Genomic DNA, 17459 nt, shown 5'->3' with positions numbered 1-17459 from the left:
AGTTAGAAAGTGTTTCCTAATATCTAACCTTAACCTCCCGTGCTTCAGAATATGCCAGTTATTTCTTGTCAATGGACGCGTAGAACAATTAATCATAGTCATCTTTATAACATCCCTTAATATATTTGAAGACTGTTATCAGGTCCTCACTCAGTCTTCTTTTCTATGTGTCGGCATCCCCTATTAGAGGAACCTCTGAACTTAATTGGAAGTGTTCCAGTTGGGAAGACCATGAGTGCTGCTTCCAGCCTTGGAGACTGTAATGGCATGCTAAACTGTATTATACTATTCAGACACTAGTGGTACTATGTATAAAATATTTTATTTAATGAACGTTAGCCAGACCTACCAGAGGATTAAAAGATTTTATGATGAACACCTTGTAGCCAATTCATATGTGGTATAGGAATATGACATGGTTTTGATAGTGGGATTAGTGTCAGAGGAGAACAGAAACAGACGGAAAACAGCAACAAAGGTTACAAACAAAAGGAACAATGCAACAAAAGTTGCAGGATCTCATCAACATGCCACTCTCCAACGCTCCAGGGAACTTCAGTTTTGACAAAGTTTCACCATGGACAGACTGGAAGAAGTATTTTGCAAGATTTTTAATTTCAAACAAGCTCCGCAAAAAAACTGGAGATATACAGATAACTTCTTTAATTTAATATACTATGGGAAAACAAGCAGAATATATCTTTATATCCATTGTCTTTACTGAAGCCAGCCACAAAGATGAGAATGAAAGGTTTCTAACTATATTTGATGCATACTTTATACCTCAGAGGAATGTGATTATGGAAGAGCATGTTTGCTTCAGAGAATTCAAGAACCAGGGGAAAATGTTGAATGTTTTGCAAGAGCTCTGCATGCATTGGCTGAAAACTGTGATTTTAGGATTACAAAACATGAAAAGATCAGATACAGGCTGGTTATTAGGTTAACAGAAACAAACTTTTCACAGCAGCTACAACTGAAAACATACTTAACCCTAGACTCAGCTATTCAAATAGCAAAGCAGTCTGAGTTGGTGAGACAGCAGAACCAAGAGCAACTTATCAAACTTGAAAAACAAGAACCTAGTTTGGAAGCAGTAAATAGACTCAGCATGACTGTTAACAGTCATTAACATAGGACCCCTGAGGGTAAGAGGGACAAATTCCAGCGTACATGTCCAAAGTGTGGAAAAAGTCATATCTCAAAAGAAGATGCATGTCCAGCCAGAGGAAAAAAGGTATAATAAATGCACAAAATATGGCCATTGTGGAGCTGTTTGCAGCCCCAGAGGAATCAGAGAGTTGCCTTATATTGCACACAATCAAAAGCCATTGTTTCTGGGATCTATCACTTGTCATGACACAGAACCTGCCCGGAGACTGAAATTGAATATTCATGGCAAGACTTTTGATTTTAAAATTGACTCAGGAGCTGATGTCACTGTCATCTCAGAAGGGACTTACACTTACCTTCAACCCTTCCCAGTGCTGAAATCACCTGCACAGCTGTGACTAGCCTTGGAGGTATTCTCACCTGCATGGGCCAGTTCAGCACATAAACCACTTACAAGGACAAAAGCTTTGCATTCAGAGTTCATCTGATCAAAGGATCAAAGACCAATAACCTCCTCAGTTACAGTGTGGCAGCCATGATGGGCCTAGTGAGAAAGGTGGAAGAACTTGATGGAGGAATTGATGATACTGGGCTTTTTGAGAGGTGATCCAGTACAAGTCAGTTAAAAGACAACACTGAACCACACAATGTATAAACACCTCTACCATACAGACCTGGGAAGAGACTAGCTGTTGATTTATGTGAATTCAGAGGACATGATTATTGCTCATAGTGGACTATTTTTCCTGGTATATAGAAATCATATACTTGAAAAACATAACATGTTGCAGTGTTATCAAGAAACTGAAGTGCACTTTTGCTCATTTCAGTGTTCCAGAACAACTTGTGATGGACAATGCACCACAGTTCAATGCAACAGAATTTAAGTAATTCCAAATAGAATATGATTTTGATCATATTATTGGCAGCCCACGTTAACCTCAAGTGAGTGGAGAGGCAGAGAGAGCTGCACAGACAGCCAAGAAAACCCTACAGCAGGAAGATCCATTCCTTATTCTTCTGAGTTACAGATCATCACCAACGCAGCTACTGGATATAGTCCAGCACAACTACTGATGGGGAAATAACTCAGAACTACTGCTCCAGTTTTGGAAAAAAATCTATCTCCAAAATAGCCAGACATAAAGAGAGCAGCCAAGTTGGATAAAAAGGCTTAAACAGCTTATGAACACTTTAACAACAGACATCGCTCAGTTGGAGAACTGCCAGGTCTAGAACCTGGGGGTGACCACGTTCATGTCAAATTGGATGGAGAAAAGGATGGCCAACTCCAGCTGTCATAAAGAAAAAGAATTCAGTGCCCAGATCATATGTGATTGCAACCAACAGTGGAGAATTCACTAGAAACTGTTGACATCTACAGTTTGTTCCTCAGAAAGAACAATCAACAGAGCAAACTCCACAGATGGTGGGTACAGAACAACAATAAGAAGACTCAAAGATTCCAAACCAACCAAAGACAGTTGTTGCAACTAATGCACAGCCAGATGGCCAAGTTGTTATGAATTTATGTTATGTAATTAGAAAACCAGTATGATTCAGAGACACTTAGCAGACTGATATATACTGAACTTCAAAGACAGTGTGATTAGTGTAAATATTGTAAACCTACATGGGGAGATGTAATGTAATGGTAAACTGTATCATACTTTTCAGCCATTAGGTGGCACTATATGTAAAATGCCTTATTTAAGTTAACCTAAGTCAGGGATGTCAGAGCATTAAAGGATCTTTTGACAAATACACCTGGTGTGTATCTTGCTTAAAAGTAAGTTCTGTAGCCAGTCCATAGCTGGTACAAGAGCATGACAAACACTACAACTCCCCTGATACCTTGGGGAAGGGAATCTGCCACTTCCAGGATTTAGAAGAGACTAGTTCTGCCAGGAGAGGTACCATGTGGTGGATTCCATTTTGTGGGGACTTAAAAAAAAGTGTAGCTGCTGTGTGGCTGGGAGTCGTGTCTGAACTCTGTCCAAGTAGGACACCAGTCTGCTGCTTTGGTGCCCTGTTCTGACTTGGGAGCTGAGACTGTGTTACCAGACTAGGGAGGTTGCTTTGTGGAGCTCAGTCTGAGCCAGGACCTACTAGTATGTTGCTGCTAGAAAGCCAGGAGCTGCCGTTGAGAAACTGCTGGGGCTTCAGTCAATCAGGGCGCCAAGGCAGCTATTGCTGGGCTTCATCAGAGCCAGGTCAAAGACTCTGCTATGACCAGAACTGACTGATATTGACTTGCAGTGACGGCAGTATGAGAAACCATCACCTTTTCGTTTGGGAAAATACTTTCTAGGGAAGGGGGATAGTGACTTGACCTGGTTTCCTTAAGTCAGAAGAGAAAAAATGGTCTCATTTTCTAACCAGGATCCAGGGTTACTGACCTGTGGTTATAATGATGCATCCGATGAAATGGGTTCTAGCCCACAAAAGCTTATGCCCAAATAAATCTGTTAGTCTTTAAGGTGCCACCGGATTCCTTATTGTTTTTGTGGATACAGACTAACATGGCTACCCTCTGATACTTGTGGTTATAATAACTCCCATCTTCGGGGGGGTTGTGCAGCTTGGATTGATCCCAAATTAGAATCACTCTGCCCCTTGTTGACTTGGCTGGGCAGCTTTACAGGACCAACAAAGTGCTGGCCCCAGCTTCAGGTTCTTCAGCTGCCTCCACACAAGTGTCTAGAACTCTGAAATGAAGAGGAGTGCACGCTTGGGGTGGAGGAAATGGTGCCAGTGTAAAAATAAACTGCATTTATTAATTTGATTTATTGAAGTGCCCCCTACTTACTTAAAGTGGTTGTGACATTTTAATTAATCTCAGTCCGTTATATTTGTATGTGTTAAGTAAAGGTGGGTTAACTCTAATCTGAGTGTGTTGTTTGTGTAGAGGAAGGGTTCCCAGACATGATTCATGGTTTGTTCAGGGTAAGCCCCTGGTGAGCCGCGACATGCTTTGTTTACTTGATCGTCCACAGGTACGGCCACTCGCAGCTCCCAATGGCCGTGGTTTGCCGTTCCCAGCCAATGGGAGCTGTGGGAAGCGGTGTGGGCCGGGCCACTGCTTCCAACAGCTCCAATTGGCTGGGAACGGTGAACCGCAGCCACAGGGAGCTGCAAGTGGCTGTACCTGCAGATGCTCTAGGTAAACAAAGTGTCTTGCGACCTGCCAGGGGCTTACCCTAAATAAGCCGTGAACCAAGTTTGGGAACCACTGGAAGAGGTTATACTTTGGAGTTAGACCCATTACATAGATTAACTCAGGTTTATTCCTGGCGGCCCCCCAGACATGCTTGTGTGTGTGTGTGTACAGGGCCCAGCCAGGTGAAGGCACCACCAAGATTAATTTCCTTGTAAGTAAACGGACTGTAGCAGAGGGATGGATAGAGGATTCCTGCCTGTCCAACATCATCACTGGGATACTCAGGATCTCGTTTACTGTGGACAACATCAGGCATCCAGGCATACAGGTGAATGTTGCCTGCTGCCGAATTACCCAGGGAGGGAAGGGGAGGTTACATAAAGACTCAACATGGTAAATTTTGTTAACCTTTCCTCATAGGTCAGGTTTTTTAAACCTTTTATCGTTATTGTTGCTGTTCTCTGGACTCTTTCCAATTTGTCCACATCTGTCTTGAAGTGTAGTGCCCAGAAATTGATACAGTCGTGCACCTGACGCCTCAGCAAGACTGAGTAGATCAGAACAATTACCTTCCATGCCTTATGTACAACACTCCCGTTAATACACCCCAGAATGATATTCGCCTTTTTTGCAACTGCATCACGTTGTTGACTCAGAGTCAATTTGAGATCCACTGTAACCCCCATATCCTTTGCAGCACTACTACCGCCTAACCAGTTATTCCGCATTTTGTGGCTGTGCATTTGATTGTTTTTCTTGCTTTAGGTTTGACATGATTTATTATTGAGAGATTAATTAATTAATTCACTTTGCACATATATTATATTTGTGATTTAACAGTCTAATAAACAATTCTGTGCACTTTTATAGCCCCTTCTGGGGAGGATCTCAAAGCCTTTTATGGCACAACCATGAATGACTTAGAAGCAAACCTATTCCCACTGAAGACGATGGAAGTTTTGACATTGACTTCAGTAGAAGCAGATTTGGGCCTATACGCCTCACAACATACCCGTGAAGAAGGATGTATTATTATCTTCATTGTAAACACTAGCGCACAGAGAGATTATATGAATGTGACCTTCCCAAAGTAACAAAGGAAATTCATGGCAGAACCAGAAATAGCGCAGAAAAAGCTACATTTATTAACTGAAAGCTAAGATTTTGCAGTAATATTATGCAATGCAGCAAATTCTGAAAAGAGGCATTGACACTGCAGGATCCTCAGTTATTTAATGCCTGTTATTTTTTTCTCCTAGATATCATATTTAAGCAGACTTTTTGAAGGATTTTGTTGTGTGTGTTTCAAATGCAAAGTCAGATGTCTCACAGCATCCTGAGATTAGCAGCCTTCACCATCAGGCTAGACAAGGTGAATGAGCATGTCTCCTGGATTGCTTAGTAAATCCACAAAAAGGCAGGTCTTCATTTGGCTGTGTTAGAATGGTAGCAGATACCACTGAGTGCACTTTGGAGATGGGTGGTCAAAGGATTTTATCTTCTGAATTGTATTTTTTCCCCAAATTATGGGCCTCATGCTGACCTACATGAGATTTCCTGCTGGAGGGACTGCATGGCTCCCATGAATGCCACCAGAGGTTCTGCTTCCCAAAACAAGGATTCCCACTTCCCCCAACTGCACATGGATCTTGTAGGATATAGTGTAGGCAAAGAGAAATGCGTTCACACTGACTCTACTCTTTGCTTTCACATTGCTGTTCTGGCACACCACTATCCAGACCTGGCTGACATCACAAGTCCAGCTATACTGCCAGGGGCTCCCAGACTGCAATTGACCTCTGTGATCCTTTAGATGAGGTGTATGTCACAGAAGGGAATCCAGGGCAGCTCTGCTTCTACTGATTTACTTTGCAGGAGGCTGGGAACAGAGAATCCCACAGAGCATGACCACACCCATACCCTCACTCTTGTCCTTTCTGTATCTCCACCCCACATTGATGCCCATCAAGCCTCTGAGGAGAGGTTTAGACATCATTAAAAGGAAGGAAGGATGCCACAGAGCCAGTTGTGTCATCTTTTGCACTCCCTTGACCAAATCCATGATTGTTGGCTCCCCTGTGCACACAGAAGGAAGTGGTGGTGGGGGAGCATAGGACTCTTAGCTAGGAGACTATGCCCCATTGAGGACTTGCCACATTTCTTGTCATTTTTGAGTTATCACTGAGGAAAAATATTTTTTTAATTTCTATTTCCCCCCACACTCCCATAACTAGAAAACAGCTGTGGGGATTTTCTAAAAGTTACCTTTGAGCTGCAAGCAAATATGGAAAATGTAGGCCCTGTAACTGAATTTTTTTAAAAGTTATGGCCATGTGAAAACAGAGGTTTAGACAGACATTTAGAAAATAACTTTAATATCCACAAAAGCTATAACAATCACAGGCCATTTGACATAATGTGCTATGTAAAAACCAAGGCTATAACAACAGTTGATTGCCAGCAATTGAGCAAAGATTTCAATTATACAGTATTGTATGCTTTTCTATATCACTAAAATAATTATTTTCTGATGTTTGTGCATGTATGAGAGTAACAGTTGGTGATTTGTGTTAATATGGATTTAGATTTGTACATATAATAAATGAATAATTACTTGAAGCCAAACATTTGTTCACTGCTGTGGAAATGCAATAATTTAACTGTAATTGTATTGTGTAGACCCTAAAAAGTTTATTTTTAAAGTCACTAGATATAGTTGTAGTTAGTTCATTTGTGGATGACGGGTGAGGGTCCCACAGGGTCTCAGTGAGTACAGTAGGGCTTGTAAAGATGTAGGTCACTCTTCCTTCCATTGACTTCAGTTAGATTTTTGGGTGTTCCATGCTTTGGAAAATCAGGCCCTAAATGATTCAGGTTTCAAGTCAGAGGTGAGTTCTAATGTGAAGTACATAGTGAAGTACACTTCTCAGGACATGTCTACACTGTAATCAGGGGGTGTAGAGATACCTGAGGTAGGCTTAATCTACCTAGCTTGAATACAAATAACATTTGTAATTATTTCTTTCACTAATCAGGATGTGAAGATGCCAAGGAAAGCTACTGGAATGTGTTGTGACAAAAGAGAAACTTGCCTTACTTTTTTGTAAACAGAGGCAAAAATAATTTAAGATTTTAGCTGCTTGACATTGATTACAGTGTGTTGCAATGGGGAAAGATTACACTAATATATTAAATGTCAGGCTGGTAATGAACTGTCAAAATATTGCTACAGACTACTGTAGCTTCTAGTGAATCAACAGAAACCCTATTTTTCTGAAAAATAATTCTGTTTTCTGTTTCTTTCGGCAACAATTTAATTGATTTTTAAAAGTCCAGAGTATAAACAGAAAATTCTCATTGTTTTTAAATAATCATAGCTTGTTTGATAGAAATACACTCTGAAATAAGGAAATAGCACTTATTTATGTCACTTGCACAGAACTCATTAGTCATGCTTCAGTAGAATCTAGCTGTTTGATACTAATTAATTCCCTTGTAAGACACCCAGTTCACTTTGGGGTCTTAATGATATTTTCCTGGGTTCTGACTTTTTGAGATTTGATTTGCATCAGAAGTATGAAGAATTTCATATTGTGACAATGCTAGCTTTGCAAAGCATTAAAATTAGTTTTTAAAATTTAAACAAGTCCCTTATTGGGAATACTCATGTGAGTAAGTGCTACTCTTAATGAATAAAGATTACAAAATCTAGCGAGTTTTCAACGTGATCTATTTTCAGATGTCATATTTCAATGGGGCTAATTGCATGTTTGCTACTCACTTTGAGTAAAGGTATCAGAAACTGGCCCGAAATAAAAATGGATAAAAATGGTTTTTGTTAACACTGGTGATGGCAATTGAAATTATTTGTGTATTCTGGGGAGAAAAAATGGCTTTGCATGCCTGCCAATCTAGATGGGACTATAACACTTGTAGTTTTGTGACATGGCATAAAAAAATTGTTCTTGTTATTCTGAGCTGTCATGTAGTATAGCTGAGCAATACAGGACTAGTGTTCTTGAAAAGTCTTTGTTGTATAAAATAAATAAATAAATAAGTAAACAAACTCATGGGGAGAAAATAGTCTTTTACTGGAAATGTGTCAGAATTGCTACTGAAGATTCCACTAGCTGTTGAATAAGCCTCCCGCTTGGTTTGCAACTTGATGAGAAATAGTGCTGACAGGATGTCTGCTTCTATCTCTTCCGGCATGCATTGTATCCCAGCCACTAGAGCTGGGTGACTATCTCAAGATCATTTCTGCAAGTATTCACTCGAACTTAAAAATGAATTAGTTACACTTGTGCACGTGCCCCCTTTTGTGTTTGTTTCCCATAAGTGTTGAAGCAGCTGAGTTTCTCTCAGATGGATATTTGGAAAAAGCAGGTTTTACGTTTCCGTGGATATATTTTACCTGGGACAATAAACCCCTTCACATAGCAGAGGGCAGGATTCCCCAAACTCCTCCCTAGACCTCTGTCATAAAGGGAACTACAGGAATCACATAAGATTGTATGTACACACACAATACTATCACTTTTTGCATGAATGTGATGAGAGAAATTATATATAAACTCTTCATCCACTAAAAAAATCTAACCTAATTATTGCAGACATGATGCTTGGGGCAAGGCCCATGTGGCTGAGAAAGGAAAAAGTTGGAAATCTTCTAAAAATTCCCTCTACTTTTCTAAGCTATAACTTCCCATACTGGCTTTTCTCCTTGACAGATTCAAAGCCTTGCTAGTTTTCTGTAGGTTCCCCCACTCATTACAAGAATTATGCTTCTCTAATCAGGGATCAGACAGAATATATTAGGACTTTGGTGACCAATCACATCTAAACAACACAGCTCAATTTTCTAATACTATCTATAGAATTTTCACAGTGAAATGTGTTTGAGATTCCATAGAATAAACAATAACCCTAAAGCTTCCAGAAAAGTCACAGAGCAAATTCAAATCCTTCATACTCAATCTCCACTCTTCTGTTTAGTCTTGTGTTTTCAAATGTCTCTCAGACATCTGCGCTTGGATGTCCCACCATGATTTCAGATGTAAATGGTCCTAAATGCAACATTTTCCCTTCTAATCTCTCTCATCTACCTTCCTAAACCTTCTCCACTTTCCTCTGTTGTCCATCCCTTCTGTTATTTTCAACACATTTCTGCCATCATATCCAGTCTCTTGCTAAATTTTGTTGTTGTCTTTTCATCAACAATATCATTAAAAGCTAGCCTTTTCTCTCCATTCCAACAGTTAACACTCTTGTCCATTCTGTGGTCATCTCTTGCCTTTATCATTGTGTCCTTCTCCTTTCTGGGTGCCATGCTTCTGACTTCTTTCTTCCTTAGAGGCTCCTTTAAGCCACCACTGAAGTCACCGTGCCTGGATTCCACAGCAGTTGGTGATAGTACAGATACAATAATATATGTATAGATAGCACTACTTGTCTCACCAGTCTGACCAGGTATCATATTCTGTTAATCCCTTCACCTGCATCTTGTCTTTTATGGCATTAAATTCAAGCTCCTCACCCTCACCTTTAAGTCTGAATACAATATTGCCCCACTATATCTCTGATCTAATCTTATCCCATTGAAGTTAATGGGCATCTTTCTAAATATGTCAGTAGGCTTTGGATCAGGCCCATTAAAAAGGGATTAAATCCTGTTCCTACATGTGTAGTTGGGGATCAAGAGGCAGCTTCTATCACCCTGGTGTTCAAACCACCCAGAAGAGGCTGGGAGAGGTGGGGAAGAGACAGCCATGATCCTTCCTCCCCTTGCTTGGAGAGATGGGGCATGCTGTACCTTCAAGTGGATGGCATAGCATGCTCACTCCCCATATAAGCTGGGGAGTTTTGATTGTGATCGTCCTTGCTGGAGTTCCAGAGGCTTTGCAACATCCCTAGTAGACAGCATTATGGAGGATACACCATCTGAACCTTTGTTTGAACCCCACTCCGCTTTCATTACAAAAGAAAGATGAAAGTGTTTTGCCCTTACACATTTGCACAGTCCATTAATGATGCCTTCTCTGTTTCAAAACCTTCATTCATTTATTTTTATAAAAATAAATAAATTCTTATTGCTCAGTCTATGACTCAAAGATACATGGTAAAAACCTAGAGGATTTCTGCTTCTAATTTATATTACAAATAAGATGATGGATTTAAGTTTCTTTGTTTTCCAACTAGTCCAAAAAGAAAGGTTTCAGAGTAACAGCCGTGTTAGTCTGTATTCGCAAAAAGAAAAGGAGTACTTGTGGCACCTTAGAGACTAACCAATTTATTTGAGCATAAGCTTTCGTGAGCTAAAGCTTATGCTCAAATAAATTGGTTAGTCTCTAAGGTGCCACAAGTACTCCTTTTCTTTTTCCAAAAAGAAAGTGACAACTTCCTCAAGGAAAAAGCTGGATTTGTATTGACAAGTTACAGAACAAAAGTTAAGTTATTTTAAATGTTAGAGATTTTTTTTTTTAAAAAAAGTTTTCTGGCAGTTAAAATTGACATCTGAATCAAATCTAGCCTACTACCTTATCCTAATATTCTTATAGCCATTTGCTAGCACTTTATCCACCCTGAAATCTAAATCTGAATCCTGAAATGAACTCCTGATTAGTGAACTACCTACTTTTACATTTCGTATGAATGCCTGCTTTACATATTGCCACATATTGGATAATCATACTGCAGAGTGCATTAAATAAAGAGAAATTGTATCGTTCTTCAAAGAATTCTGAGCTTACGGCTGCTCCGTAATTACTTTTTTGAAACTAAAAATAAACAGAAAACAGTGTTTCACATAATCATTGTTTATTTGATAGAAGAAATATACTTTGCTATAGTTCTGCAGTCCGACAAGCTTCTAGCAAGATAAGATTTAAAGGGGATAGGTGCCACTCAGAGTTTGATTTCCCACTTGCCAAAGCAGACTTCTGAACTACATTATATTTGTGGACACTTTAGAAAAATGAACAGTATTTATTGATTTAAAACATATAATTTTGGATCAAATGTAGCTCTGACATTGGTTTGTGCAATAGTCATTTTATCCAAAGGGGGCAGAACCTGCTGATGCTGAGGATGAATTTGGCATTTTATGTCAGTAGTACTTCATCACATATGAAAATATATAATGTCTAAGTATATTCCAGTTATGACTACCGCTATGGCCTGAAAGACTCCAATACACTCAGTCTATATGGTTCCTGCTTAGGACCTAATCCATTGCCCAAGATCTATAGCAGTATTGTCAACTCATCATTCAAGTGATCTAACACCATGTATCAAAGCAACAAAATATCATAGGTTGACATAAAAAACCTGACATATGTATGTAAAAATAAGGTTTTCATTATTTTTTATTTGTTTTCTGTTTTTTTGAGCCACCTCAGGTTCAAATGCCCAACCTTTTCTCTGCAACCATGGGAGCCAGAAATGTATTTATTTGTTAAGTAAAACCTGATAGCCTCATATTTTCACATGACTCCAGCAGCTGGGGCTCAAGAGTTGGCAACACACTCAGAGAGTGTTCATCCTCAGAGGGCTAAGAAGGATATAATAATTTGGATAAGCTTCAGACTCTCCCCCCCATCGTTACTTATTACTATAATGGGTTGAAAAGTGCAAAGCAGCAATTTTTTTTCTGAGCTGTGTTCCAGGTAGGATTATAATTTTGCTGATGTGTCCCTTATATAACAGATTAGACAGAACCACAGTATCAGATCCCTGTGGTTTTGGATGCAGAAAGTTGCTTGAGGAATTTCTAGAGACAGAGTTCAAGGTGAGTACATAGATTATTGTGTACAGTTCCAGCCGGATAATATGCTTTGAAACTGAAGGGAAAATCACTGTGCTCTCTGCACAGTCCCTCTCAAAGAGAGTTCAAAGCTCTCATATTCTGTAATGGGTTTGTTCCCAAAAAGGAAGCAAGATCATCATTGTTGAATTTTGAATGTAACAATAGTAAAGAAATGAAACAGAACGAGTTGCTGTCTTTTGAAACCGAACAAAGAAATGTATTAGAATAAGGAAAAGGGTATATTATCTGTAAACCTACTTCCTCTTTTTTTCTCTGTCTTTGGTTTACTGCGGAGTATCTCCTTAGAAACCTTTCAAGCTCCCGGCAGGCTTCCTACTTCAGTTTTAAGCAGGGATGTACATGAATATGTAGGTATCCTCTACTAGAGGGGCCTCTAAACTTAATTAGGAATATTCCAGTCAGGAAGATCCTGAGTGCTGCAATCGAGCCCGGAGACTACATCTCCTGTGGTGCCTTGGGAAAGAGAGACTTCTGTTTCCAGAGGATACAGGGAGAGTATGTGGTGGGCTCCATGTTGGTAGGGAGCTGAGGTTACTTTGTGGAGCTCTGTCCAAGCCAGGAGCTACTGCTGAGAAACTACTGGAACTTTGACCAAGCAGGGAGCCACAGAGGCTATTGCTGGGTTTCACTGGAGTCAGGGCACAGACGGTTGCTGTGCCCAGAGCTGATTGAGGTGGGTCTACAGTGAAGGCAATGTGCGGAATCACCCCTTTTGTTGTTTGGGAAAGTGCTTGCCAGGGAAGAGGGACAGCAAAAAGACTGCAAGAGGTCTGAGAAGAGATGGCAAAGTCTTATTGTCAATCCAGGATCCAGAGTTAAGTGACCTCTGGTTAAAACAGCTCCCATCTACACAGCGGTTGTGCAGCTTGGAATAATCCCAAATTAGAATTGCTCTGCCCCTTTTCCCTGGGCTGGACTGGACTGTTCTACTGAACCAACAGAGTACAATCTCCAGTTTCAAGATCTTGATGCGCGCCAATGCAAGCATTTAGAACTCTGAAATTCAGAGGAGTATAAGCGCAGGTGTGGGGTAAATGGTGCCAGTGTAAATGTAAGTGGGTTAAGTTTCATTTACTACTGTAAACTGCATTTATTAATTGATTTATTGATGTGCCTCCTGCTGATTTATATTGGTTGGGACATTTGAATTAATCTCAATCTGTTATATCAGTTTTTTTTAAATTGGTAAGTGAAAGTGTATTAACTCTAATCTAAGTATATAGTGGTTGTATATTGTTGATAGTTGGTAATTTTGAGTTAGATGCATTATATGGATTAGCTCAGGTTTACTTCTGGAGGCCCCCCAGGCTTTCCAGTGAGTGTGCACAGGGCCCAGCCAGGTGGAGGCACCACAAAGATTAATTTCCTTTATATGTGAGGGGTAGGAAGAGGATTCCCAGCTATCCAATATCACCATTGGGATACTCAGGATTTCCTTTACAATTGACATCATCAGGCACCCATGCACACAGGGGAGTGTTGCCTGCTCCCAAGTAACCCCGGAAGGAAGGGTTGGGGGTTACACTTATGTATATAAAAGTGAGAGCCTCTCACATTTAGTGACTTCTGTTATCAGTTTGGGATAATGAAAGCCCTACGCAGAGTTTGCAGTGCCAACATAAATAACTAGATATCTGTTCAAATAAGACTGCTTGCTCCTACAGCTGACATTATATTGTTATTAATGATTCGTACTGTGGAAGTACCCAAAAGTCTCAGGGAAGATGGTGAGGTGGTCTCATTGTGCTCATCAGTGTAGAAACACTGAGGAAGTCGTGGTCCCTACTCCAGAAAATGTACAGGCTATAATTAAGCGAGAAAAAGGACCACAGAGAAAGTGATCAGTGAGGGAAATGCCCACTTTGCTAGTGCGGGTATGGCTTTGATAGCACCATGAGCAGTAGAGATACCACCTGGGGCTGGACAGGCGGGTAGATCTCTACAGTTGAGACAGTAGAACATGTACCCCCTCTCCTTTCTCTCCTTCCCCACTTTTCTTTCAGTGGGGGGATGCTTTTTCTTTCTTCTCTTTCCCCCAACCCTTTCTTCCTCATGCTCAGGTTGTGGGGAAGGGTGGGGGAGGTCATATCCTGCATCTGGACTTCTGGGATCTTTCTCACCCACCACAGCTTCCAGCGGGCATTGGGTAAATGGCTCCTGTTTGGTCGGGGTGGCGTATGAAGGAGGTTGGTACAGTATGCTTGTCATGATTGGGACTTCAGCCCGGATCAGTGAGATGTTGTGTCACTACCAGCCCTGCCCTGGGTGACTTAAATATTCTGCTGCTGTGACTCTCAGCCTGGACACCAACAGCCAGCAGACAAGCATACAGTTCCCTGAGTGTCTGTGTGCTGCGCAACCCTGGGTCAGCAGTCTGACACCATCAGTCTGCATGCAACACAACAGCCCCACCCTGGTTTCCACCAGCTTTGGTTACTACTTTAAGGGTGACCCAAATGCACTTGCAGTCCAAATTTTCGCTATAGCCATCTGCCCTGCAGTCTCCAACCCTCTCCTGGTACACTCAGAGAAATAATAAGGTTCGTTGCTCCTTTAAAGACACAAAAGCACAGTTTATTACTGTAACTGGAGTTAGCAATCACTTCAGTTCAAACATAGCACGTGGTTGGTTTAGATTAAAAGTAAAACCATTTCATTAACAAAAGAGCATTCATTAAGTGATACCAGGTACAAGATATAAAGGCAGAGATGGTTATAAGCAAATACAATTGAAAATACATGGCTGAAAGTCTAAGATACCATCTTTGTTCAGGATCGTTTCTTTTACCCACAGTCTCCTTTTCACCTTTTTTCTGGCCACCCTGGCCAGGACCCATCACAGAGATCAAATTGCTTGGTTTCTTTATCTCTTAAGGTGAAGGAGGAAGAGGGAATCTATATTTGTTTCTTATATCTCCAAAAGGAATGTCTTGGTCTTACAATTCAGGAAGGCCTCCTGGGGATTCAGTCTCTTGTATCTCTCTGTGATGTAGGAGCCATGTTAATTCTCTGTCTCTCGAGTTTAGGCTGGTTTAACTTGACGCTTTCTTTACTGCTATATGTAAATTGAGTTAAACCCACATTCTTTTGTCTAAGACAGACCTGTTAATCACCTTTATCTAGGCTCTCTTGTCTTAAATATGCTATGGTAAAATCATACAGAGGGAATTCATAACTTCACATATAAGCTTAACACATAGTTTTTACAATGATAGTAATAACCAGCATTTTATTAGCTTTCATATGAAAACTCACAAGACACTTTTTACAAATTCATAGCAATTTTGTGTAGAGTGCAAATACAGGGTCATGGTGAGCCTCTGGCACAGCTAGGAATGCTGTGGGCCAGAACATCACTGAAAGCAGGGAAGCTGAGGCACATCTGGAAAGTTCTGTGACCCAAAAACTGCGGAGTGCAGAGAGACACTGGCACAGCTAAGGGTAGCTCTAGGCCAGAACTCCACTGGGAGCAGGGAAGACTCAGGGTGTTAAAAGATCTGGTTTCCTGCTTTTGCAGGTGACAGAGCTCTTTACAGGCTGGGTAACACAGGTAGGTGTAAAGTAACCACTGGGATAATATGGAAGTTAAGGAGAGGGAAAGGTGCCCCTTAGTCTGTGGGCTTGGCGGGACTTTGAATTGATGCCTGCAGAGTAGCCAGTGGATAATCCTACTGTGTCAATGTCGGGGGAGAGGGGAGGTGTGACACAGAAGCCCATTGGTGGTTCACTACTCTGTGTCAGCAACTCTTGTCAGGCCTGACATGCTCACTACACCTGAGACACTGGTGTCATATTTATCCAAAAGGTGCCATTTAAGATATCACTGGAAAACTAATAACTCACTGATCATTCAAATGCTTGTGTGGTGAATGTACAGTGTGTGTATAAACAATTATGGATATGTGCCAGAATTATGTTCTTTTTTTTTTAGTTTGTAGCCATTTTTGCTTTTATCCCTTGTACTTGAGCTCACTTAAAAAAATCTCTTTTTCGTAACAAACTTGTTTTATTTTCATTACAAATCATCAGTGCTTTGTAAGTTCAGTAAGGTTGTGCTTCTAGGAAGCTAACAGATTGGAACGTTTTACTGTCTTTGTAAAAGCTGCGAACCTAACACTTTCTCTGTGAAGGTCCAGTGAAAAGGAATGATCCCTGCAGTAGGATGATTTTGAGGCAAACTCAGGGCTGGAAGGATACTAAGGTCAGTGCACAAGGAGTAACCAGGTTGACCAAAGCCAGGGCAAGGCTTCTGGGCTTCTGGCAGGCTGTTGGGGTCAGAGTTCTGGACCAAAGTTGCACAGCCACAAGACAACAGGATTACAAGGCAGACAGTGACCAAACCCCTTACTGGCCTGGGTGAACCCCAAAACTTCACAATGCTGTCTAAGAGGGGTAGCCATTATAGGATCCCTGTCATTATCAGTGGAACTGTAGTCAGAGGGCCAATGTTCCCTGGAGGGACTGTTATTGATGGGACATCAGGGACAGGGCCGTCCTTAGGATTTATGGGGCCCAATGCGATATTATTAAACTGGTGCCCCTATGCCCGACAGCAGCCCGGACTTGCATGAGTATTTTAAATAAGGGGGGTCTTTTGAAGAATTTATTTAAAAAACTATATGTCTGAATATCCAAGCATTTAAGGCTAAAGATGAATACTCAGATTGTGCATCTAAAAGTCTGTGCAAGGATTTTTTAGAGATGCGATTTTATAATCTGCACCAACACACTAATGAAATATTTTTAAAGCAAATTTTAAACTAAGGTCCTGTAGATTATCATGTTCTGAGTAAATATTGCTCATGCACAACTGTTTTGGTCAGTAAATTCAGAAACTGACAGTATATACCTGGAAGTTGGCAAATGCCTGTTAAATGGCTTCATTACTACTTGATGGCTCTTTAACAGTTTCAGTGTTGTGCTAATAGGTCTGGCAGGCTGGAGGCTTTTTCACTTTTAAGTTACTAGTTCTCTAAGGTGCCACAAGTATTCCTTTCCTCTGGAGGAAGATTCACCAGGCTGCAGCAGCCACCTGTGGTAGGAGCCTGCAGGAAGGGTTAGAACAGGGATAGGAAGAGGCAGGTGCAGTGGTGAGCTGGAGCCAGTTCTCACCGGTTCACACAAACCGGTTGTTAAATTTTGAAGCCCGTTTAGAAACGGTTGTTAAAGGGGTTTGGCAAACTCTGGCCTGTGGGCCACATGCGGCCCGCGGGACCGTCCTGTCTGTCTCGCCTGAGCTGTCGGCTGGGGAGGCTCCCCTGAGAATTTCTACTCACCCAGCGGCCCTGCGCAGTCCTTCGGCTGCACTTCGGCAGCGGGTCCTTCAGTCGCTCCAGGTCTTCAGCAGCACTTCGGCGACAG

The sequence above is a fragment of the Lepidochelys olivacea genome (assembly GCF_965140295.1).
Source record: "Lepidochelys olivacea isolate rLepOli2 genome assembly, chromosome: 1".
NCBI classification, from domain to species: Eukaryota; Metazoa; Chordata; order Testudines; family Cheloniidae; genus Lepidochelys; species Lepidochelys olivacea.
This window is presented reverse-complemented; position numbering follows the sequence as displayed.